Raw genomic sequence first — 9,843 nt, 5'->3', positions numbered from 1 at the left:
GACTACCGTCCGGGACGTCATCACTACATGCCAACGCCTGGAAGCGCTTCATTCCACGCGCCTTCCACACGCCTCCTGCGACGCTCGCTTTACCAAAGAGCATGAATTGAGGGCCCTTATCCGCACAATTGTCAGAGAAGAACTTCACGGCCTTATTCTAGGCAACCCTACCGTTGCGTCTGTCCACACACATCTTCCCAACCTGCGAGAGATAATCAAGGACGAACTGGCATCAATGACAAGTGCTGCACATGCCTCGTCTCCTGTGCGCTTCCCAGTGCCTTCGTACGCAGAAGTTGCATCGAGGGCCCCTGCACCAGTTTCAACCGTGCCTGCGGACGTCGGATGCGACCATGTGGCTGCGATGACAACACAAGCGCCAAGGCCACGCCACTATTCTACATGGCTCCTCCACGCCCCATCTGCTTCTACTGTGGTCTCATCCTTCTTGTTCATCTGGCCGCCGTTCTCCGTCACCGTTTCGGCGTACGTCATCACCCCTGCGTCGCGCTCCGATCTCTATGGACTCGGAAAACTAGAAGGTGCAGTTTTTGGAGGGGAAACTGCTTGTTGTCGCAAAGTTACAACTCCTCCGTCTCGTCCAGCTAATTTACTGCCTGTTTGTGTGGAAGGTGTTTTTGTTGACGCCCTTATAGACACTGGAGCCGCAATTTTGGTAATTGATCGTGAATTGTGTTTTCGCCTGCGTAAAGTGCAAACTCCTTATGCCGGTCCCATGTTATGCGGCGCTAATGACAGTCCGATTCGCCCGACCTGGTTGTGCACTGCTCTTGTTCTCATTGATGGAATCCGTCAACACATACAATTGGCTGTGCTGTCTTCGTGCGCTCATCAGATATTCTTAGGCTGGAACTTCTTGTCAGCGGCGTCTGCTGTAATTTTGTGTGGTCAGCCCCTCATTCGTACTGACTAACCTCCCTGTCCTTCCTCATTTATTCCTCCTCCTCCTCCCTCATTCGTATTACGGACACTGAGCTTTCTTCTGCTGCCGACCTTTCGTCGCCCAACCTTGTGACAGCTGCGGACTTCCTCCTGCCTCCCGGACAAGAACGTGTCCTTACGATCAAGTCACGAGAAATTCTAGATGGTGACGCTGTGGTTGTTCCTTGCCAGCGCTGCATTTTTCGAGGGATCACCATCGCATCTTGTTTAGTGCGCTTCTCCCGTGGTTATGCAAGCATCACGGCCTGCAACCCGACGCCAGATCCACCTATTTTTCCAGAGGGGACCACTGTTGCCAGCATTACCGAAAAAGCACCACTTCGTGTCGTCGCTGGTTCATCTGCTTCGTCATTCTCAAAGTGTATACCAGCGGAAGATGCATTTCCTGCTGTCAAGGCCACTTTGTGTGAACATCTCAACCCAACGCAAACTGATGCCTTGCTAGCGTTATTAATGAAGCACAAAACTTGCTTTGGCGTTTGTTCCGAAGGTCTGGGTCAAACAACAGTGACCGCCCATCGTATCGACACCGACGGATCCCGTGTGATTCGCCGCCGCCCTTACCGTGTGTCGGCTTTTGAACGCAAGCTTATAGAAGAACAAGTCAACGACATGCTCGCGCGCAACGTCATCAGGCCTTCAACAAGCGCTTGGTCTTCTCCTGTCGTACTAGTGAAAAAAAAGGATGGCTCGGTAAGGTTTTGCATTGATTACAGATCACTCAACGAAATCACTCGTAAGGACGTCTACCCAATGCCTCGCATTGACGACGCTCTTGCTACTATACAAGGTGCCGAGTATTTTCCCGTCTCGACTTGCGCTCCAGGTATTGTCAGATTCCAATGCACGAGTCTGATAAAGAGAAGACTGCGTTTGCTACGCCAGATCGCTCTATGAATTCAATGTGATGCCTTTCAGCCTGTGCCATGCCCCAGCCACATTCGAACAGATGATAGACACGGTACTGCGGGGATTAAAATAAAGACCTGCCTTTGCTACCTGGACGACATTGTAATCTTTTCGTCCAGCTTCTCACAGCACCTAGAACGGCTAGACGAAGTCCCCACGTGTTTATCTAAGGCCGGTCTCCAGCTCAACACTAAGAAGTGTCGGTTTGCCAGTCACAGCATCAAGGCATTAGGTCACGTCATCAGTAAACATGGCGTTGAGCCCGATCCCGACAAGGTTGCCGCGGTACTGCACTTTCCTACACAAACCACACAGAAAGACCTCCACAGCTTCTTTGGCTTAGCGTCATATTTCCGCCGCTTTGTACGTGATTTCGCTACTATTGCGGCTCCTCTGCACAAACTTCTGACCACGAGCGCACCCTTTGTCTGGTCGGATGACTGCGAAGCCGCTTTTCACACCCTCAAGCGATGCCTCACATCACGGCCAGTGCTTCGCCATTTCGACCCTGCAGCACCTACTGTGCTACACACTGACGCAAGTGGACTCGGCATCGGTGCTGTCCTTTTTCAGCGGAACCACGCTTCCGAAGAACAAGTCGTGGCCTACGTGAGCCGTACTCTGTCACCTGCTGAGCGAAACAACAGCATCACTTAGCAAGAATGTCTCGCCATCGTGTGGTCCATACAAAAGTTTCGTACTTACTTATACGGCCAGCATTTCACAATAGTGACTGACCATCATGCTCTGTGTTGGTTATCGTCTCTCAAAAATTTGTCGGGATGCCTTGGCCGTTGGGTACTACGGTTGCAAGAGTATGACTACAACGTCACATATAGGTAGGGCCGAGAGCACCAAGATGCCGACGCTTTGTCCCGTTGCCCGCTCTCGCAAAGCGCCAAAGTGTCACCTTTCATCTGTTCTTCACCGCCCGCCAATGTGACCGAACAGACGGCTGCTGCTTCGAAACAATTAGTTGCCTCGGCGGACCATCTTTCGTCCACAGATCTCGCCTCGCTCCAACATGCCGATACCTACTGCCGCAATCAATTATCGATCGGCTCACTGGCTTATCGCGTGCTCCAAACAGCCGCCTAAGATGACAACTTGCCCGTTTCAAGCTTCAAGAGGAAACATTATGTCGGCAAATTTACCATCCTCTCGGTAACCAATGGGTTCCCGTCATTCCTCGCTCACTTCGTCTGGAAGTTCTACAAGCGTTTCATTACGATGCGACAGCTGGCCACTTAGGGTTCCACAAGACCTACGACCGCCTCAAGACTCGCTGCTTTTGGCCTGGCCTCTCCACTTCTGTCGCCAAGTACGTCGCTTCCTGCGCGTCATGCCAGCACCGAAAACGTACCACGTCTCTTCCCGCGGGGCCATTGCAACCACTGCCGTGCCGTCCACCCCCTTTGAGTTTGTGGGCATAGACTTATACGGACCTCTCCCGCTTACGCCAGCCGGTCACTGTTGGATTGTTACTGCCGTAGACCACCTTACTCTCTACGCGGAGACGGCAGCTCTTTCATCTGGTGCTACCTCTGAAGTAGCCGATTTTTTCCTTCGCGCCATTATTTTACGACATGGCGCACCGCGTGTGCTTCTTAGTGACCGTGGCAAGACATTTCTTTCACATGTCCTTGCTGAAGTGTTAAAGGCCTCTAACACCATCCACAAGACCACATCAGCGTATCACCCAGAAACTAATGGTCTGACTGAGCGTTTTCACCGAACTTTGTCCGACATGATCTCTATGTACGTGCAACCGGATCATGAAAACTGAGACACAATACTTGCTTTCGTCACTTTCGCATATAACACTGCCATACAGCGTACGACAAATTTCAGCCCTTCTTTCTCGTGTATGGCCGTGTACCGACTTTTGTTCTGGACACCACCTTTTTGTCCACATCTTCCAATCCATCTTCATCTCTCCCGGAAGAGTTCGCCGCTCGCGTCGCCCGCTGTCGCGAAATCGCCCGCGCCAACACTGCTACCATTCAGGACAAAAGAAAAATCGACATTGATGCGAAGCGTCGAGTTGTTATGTTCCACTCAGGTGACGAAGTCCTTTTTTGGACACCTGTTCGTGTACCTGGGCTCTGCGAAAAATTCCTTCACTGATATTTCGGTTCATACACCGTCCTGGAACGAACATCTGAAGTCAACTATCGCGTTGCTCCTGTCAACAAGGCTCCTGATCACCGTCGCCGCCAAACCTAGATCGCCCACGTCTCTCGACTGAAACGATATATTCGGCGTCCCAATCCTTTCTATCTTGCTGCCCTCTTTCGCGAAGAGGGGAAAATAGTGTGAGTGCTGACTATGTACTTCCTCTTCATTTGTATAACCAAACCATTGTAGTGATCATCATCGTATGTCACGCGGGCTGGCTCTCTGGCTCGTGCGTCTGGATGAAAAAAGATAACCTGGTTGCTGCCGTACCGGACGTGGTCTCGTAATATATATATATATATATATATATATATATATATATATATATATATATATATATATATATATATATATATATATATATATATATATATATATATATATACAAGTTCACTCAAGGCACACACGTCACCGCCCCGTTAACAATGTCCATGCATTGCCCTCTGGAACGGCCGCGCTTTTTACGTGTGGCATTTCTCGTCCTATTACGTTAAACTTGAGCTAGTTTCGAGACCTCATACTGTCGCAATGGTGAAACCTACAGTGCACATTCATAGAGACACCCAATATTCAGCTTCGCCAACTGTAAACTCTTAGCGCAGGGCTACCCAGGATTTCTTTTTCAGGGAACGGGGTGTGCAGCAGAACGACTAACTTTGGCATTTGGTGGTCGCTGTGAATGCATGCAAATATTTTACTATAACCTGAAAGATTGAATTACGAAAAAAACAAAGTGCAGGGGGTTCAAATTCTCTTTCCTTTCTAATTGCGGCCTCCAGGTTCTGCTTGCGTTAGACACGGTATTTTATTTTTCATCTGACAGATTTCTGAGCACAGCGAACTTCCAAAAAATAGGCTCAGTTTATCTGAACATTGTACACGCCTAACCAAGTAAGAAAACTTTAAGAGAGAAGAAATCTGGATGAGACTCGCCCTTTCTAAATAATTTTCGATCCCTCACAAGAGCTTTCATGGAGCTCAAATTCAGTAGGTTGGCGTTCAATGATTATTACATCGTGTGTTACACTAGAGTGATGGGCAGGTACGACGAAATCTGCATTAGAAAAGCGCGCTGGAGGAGCCTTCGCGCATGACAGTTCCTGCGCGTGGTGCGCGACTCTTTCAGTACTACTCGACTGCACGCGCCCCCGCTACGAGCAACACAGAAGGCACCATGCGGCAAGCTGTGGTCACGCCAATAAACACTTCTAGTACACTCTGCCGTGATGGCGTGCTCATCGAAACGTGAGAGTAGGCTTCGTCCTGAAAATGTATGCGCAGGCGAACAAGGACAAAGAAAGGAATACAAACTGGCGCAATCTAACAACTGATTTATTAATCGAAAAACATTGACTCTTTTTAACCCTCGGAACAGCGCTCCCTGGTGACCTAAAAAAAACACACAATGCACTGCGCACTTACGACAACGATAACAAAAACATAAAAACGATAACAGTTTCATTGATTGACAGACAGGAGCGCGATTTCTTTTGTTAGTAAAGCTACTGAAGGGTGGCTAACACAGTTGTCTTTCTGCTTGTCTATATGATATGCCTCCATTATCTCCCTTGACGTCTTGTTTCTACTCCTATACAGCAAGGTAGTGTCGCCAAAGCAAGGAGAGCATGCGCACTCATTGCAATGCATTGCCAAATGGGTTACAGGCCGACCTTTCAGGCTTGACATATGCTCTCTTAGCCTCGTGTTAATGCACCTGCCAGTCTGCCCTATATATACACAACCGCATGATAAAGGTATGCAATACACCACACTGTGTGCACATTCAACAAACCTGAGCTTATGTCTTATGCTACATCTCTTATGTGCGTTGGTCCCTCTGTCGCATTGCTGGTTGACCAACGCGCACACTCCTCCTATTTTGTTTTTGGCCGAAAACACTACTTTCACATCATACTTTCCAGCCACCTTTTTTAATCTATGTGAAAGCCTATGTACATAAGGGACCGCTACTACCTTAGAGCTAGAACCAGTCATCCCACCTGTTTCCAAACAGGTGGGATGACTGGTGATGACTGTTTTTTTTTTTTTTTTTAGGTCACCAGGGAGCGCTGTTCCGAGGGTTAAAAAGAGTCAATGTTTTTCGATTAATAAATCAGTTGTTAGATTGCGCCAGTTTGTATTCCTTTCTTTGTCCTTGTTCGCCTGCGCATACATTTTCAGGATGGATAGATTCCAACTAGGCCGAATCGCAGTTAGGCTTCGTCGATGCGCGTGCTCCCTTAGAGGGTGGAGCCACTGTTTGAAGGGGTGAGTGCCGCCTTCAGATCAGCGTCCGCCATTCGGCTTCTCCCGACTCGTCGCGGCTGGTTGAGTGAGACACGTGCGTGGCGTTTTCTCGGGGAAAATTGCCGGGTTTTGCGTGGCACAGTGCACAAACCACTCGCAACATGGCTACAGGAGGTTCAGACTTCCGGAAGATCCAAAAAGGCGATTCTTGTGGCTTGTAAAGATCAAGCGCAAGAAGTGGCAACCTACGGCCCAATCGTGTTTGTGCAGCGTAAGCCATGCCATTTCGGCATTTCGAGAGTTATAATTTAAAGCGCTGTCACACGTGCACTTAGAATTACAATAAAACCTGATGTGTTTGACTCTCTACGCCAGTGGTCGAAGGGTGCCATTCATTGTGGAGAAATTTGATTGCGATCAGGCTTAATTGTCATAAATAGTACACGGGATGCAACAAACGCTCATTTGCATGGTGTGTACATGCGTACTTAACTCGTTCACTTTGATAGCACAAAATGCGTTGTTCTTAATCGCTTCTTGTACGCAAGCTGAATTGCGTGAAGATCTGCGCCTACATTGTGCGCTTGTTGCTTTTGGTGCCTACAACTAATTCTATTAGGGGCAAAGCCTCTTACGCCGTGGGTTTTATGTTCCATGTCGTCGTAATCATAGCTAGTTGCATTGCATTGCATGTCAATAAAAATGGTGTCACGGCATTTCCATGGAGTGAAAGATGATGAGTGGGGCGAAGCGTCCCTCAGTCTATCTGTGCCTTCATGCGTCCGTCTGTGCGTTCGTCCGTGCGTCTGTCCATTCATTCGCTCATCCGTTCGTCCATGCATCTGTGTGTCTGTCCATTCATTCGTCCGTGCGTTCACACGAGCGTCTGTCCGTCCATGCACCTGTTCCAGACGCCTACGACGGGAAATGCCCTTAAATATTGTATGCGGCAGCCAGTTTTTGTAAATGCCAGCGAACTCTAGTTACGAAAAGAATGATTCACACTACTTGGTTGACATAATTTTCCAAGATAAAATGCAGCGTCGTGTAGATGCAGAAGAGGAAAATGATGACGAGGAAATATTCCTCATTTAAGCATTGACTACAATACAGTGCAGCATTTTGCACCATATAGGTGGATTTCTTGTGTAAGGAATATTGAAGAAAACAGACTCTGGACAGTTCAGGGCTGCAACGCAGGGCTTAGTGAGCCATGAAACGATCCCTTAACGGCACTGAAGGAGTATGTTCAGGATGGTAAGAACTTGTGTTATCCGAGTGGTGAGGTTATGAGCTCGTTCATATCTAGTGAAGAGAACTTTAAAAGAATCACATCCCGGGCAGACAACCTGTTCACCCTGAAGTCCCCTCCCTCTCAAAGCTGTAACTGATCATCTAATAAAAAAGGAAACGTGCAGCGTGCATGCATGCCAGCTACACAAGGGATCTCTGGAAAAAATGCTAATATCAAGTTATGCTCATTCACCTGTGCCAGCTCAAAATAACGAGAACCAGTGGAAGTGGAAAAAAGACACGTGCTAGTGTTATTTCACAGTGAGTTATAGCGCTTGTTTTTTGAAGTATATTAAAGTTATCGTCCATATAAAGCTGAGGCATCGGAAATTGCCGTATGTTAAACTCAATTTGCTTGCTCGTTGTTGTAAAGCCGAGTGGTCGGTTCATTTTAACGATATCAATGAACGCTTTATAAAAATCTCTAATTTACCATATATGCCTATAAAAACACGCTAAACCTAGTTTCACTGTGGATGTCTGCGTGCGAGCAATGATTTAATGCCATAAAAGCAACATGTAGATCCTTAAACAGTATGATATGTTTTCAACATTTTTTTGCCAATCTGCGGTCTGCAGTAAGGTAAAAGAGATGAAAACAAAATACGTTATTCTGTGCGTTGCAGGGCATGGCTAGCTAATGAGGTAGCTAAGGAACAACTAAAAAACAATATATGAAATGATTGTACGCAGTCACAGTTTTAGGGGCGACGTTTCTAAAGCCGTGAGTTTGTCTACGCAGTTCTGCGACCGGTTCGTAACCACCTAGCTGTATGACTCTCTTAGCATGTGAAACTAGTGTGAGTGACAGACAGATGAATGGACAGACAGATGATGCACGAACGGACAGAAGCAAGAATAAACGAATGGATGAACGTGTACACTTCACTCCACTCATCACCATGAATGATGATGTGTGGGGCGATGCGTTCATCCGTCTGTGTTATGTTGTGCTCCGTGGATATGCTGGACGTACGGATAGATAGACGCACGTACGGAAAAATGGACACACGGGTGGACGTACGGACGCATGGATGGACGCACGGATGGACGCACGGATGGACGCATGGATTGATGCGCGGACGGCAGCAGGAATGGACGCTTCGCCCCAAATATTACCATTCGCTCCTTGGATATGCTGTAAGTTTTCTCTTTCCTTACGACAGCACCTGTTTTGTATGATATTTTTCAGCCATCTGGCAAATGGCAAGCTGTTTTTACACATTTTTGCATGGCACACAACACACAAACACATTGACAGGTCATGTGAGTTAGGTGCGTGCGCTTCACACTTTTAACCTATTTAACTAGTTACCGACTAGTCCAAAAAGGCGCTAATTGAAGACGTAAACGCGGCTGGCGTCGACAGTATTTCTCTACTGCGAGCAACTCCAGCTGCTAATGTCGCTTTCAAAATGAAAACTGCGGACTATAAATCTCAGACTTTCACATTCCCAATGCGAAAACATTGTATTTCGCTCATGTCGTTTGAGTGCCACATGTTTTGACGCAACGAACATAGTACGGAGCCGCACAACACTCGTTGGCTGGGCATCGGGACTATAGGCGGCTAGCTGAGAAGGCGTCGGAATTGGGAATTTTTGTAGCAGACGACACGGTTGTCTTCACCCTCTAACGCGGAGAGGCAGGCGCGCGCATCTTGAAACCCTACGTCAGAGGCAGAACCCTTAGAGCGCGCCCAACGCAAGCTCTTCGCGCCATCTTGCTACTGATGATAAAAACGTGCTGAATCTGCGTATGTCTGAGGAGCGCCAATTGGTATATAATGTATATAAATGGCTTGCCTTTAGCAGCCTCCATAACGCACGTATCGCGGCCACGTTGTTAGTGCTCTCGCTGCGTATCATGCGGCCACTGGTTAGAAGCCCCGTCAGAAAACTTTTCCTTGGTGTTTTTTTAAAAACGATAGTCTTTCTTGGGGACCTTCGACGCAAAAATTTTGGTCTGTCTGTCTGTACATTTGTTTGTCCACACTTAACGGTACTGGGTACTCTAAACGGCACCAGCCCATACCCCAAACGGCCGACCCCATCTGCAGCATCCACCAATTTCGCTCAAGCTTCAGCGTTTATACTTGTGCGATTGTCGATTAAAAAGTCATTATTGCGCATATCTAAGGCACCATAACAACACGTATATGATCTGCATGTGCATCTTTTACTACAAAACGCATACATAAGTAATTCTAAGGACCATGGCGTTTATCACGCTGCGCTGATCATGCAACGCTTG

Source organism: Rhipicephalus microplus, unplaced genomic scaffold (genome assembly GCF_043290135.1).
Source record: "Rhipicephalus microplus isolate Deutch F79 unplaced genomic scaffold, USDA_Rmic scaffold_21, whole genome shotgun sequence".
NCBI classification, from domain to species: domain Eukaryota; kingdom Metazoa; phylum Arthropoda; class Arachnida; order Ixodida; family Ixodidae; genus Rhipicephalus; species Rhipicephalus microplus.
Note: the sequence above shows the minus strand (reverse complement) of the source record.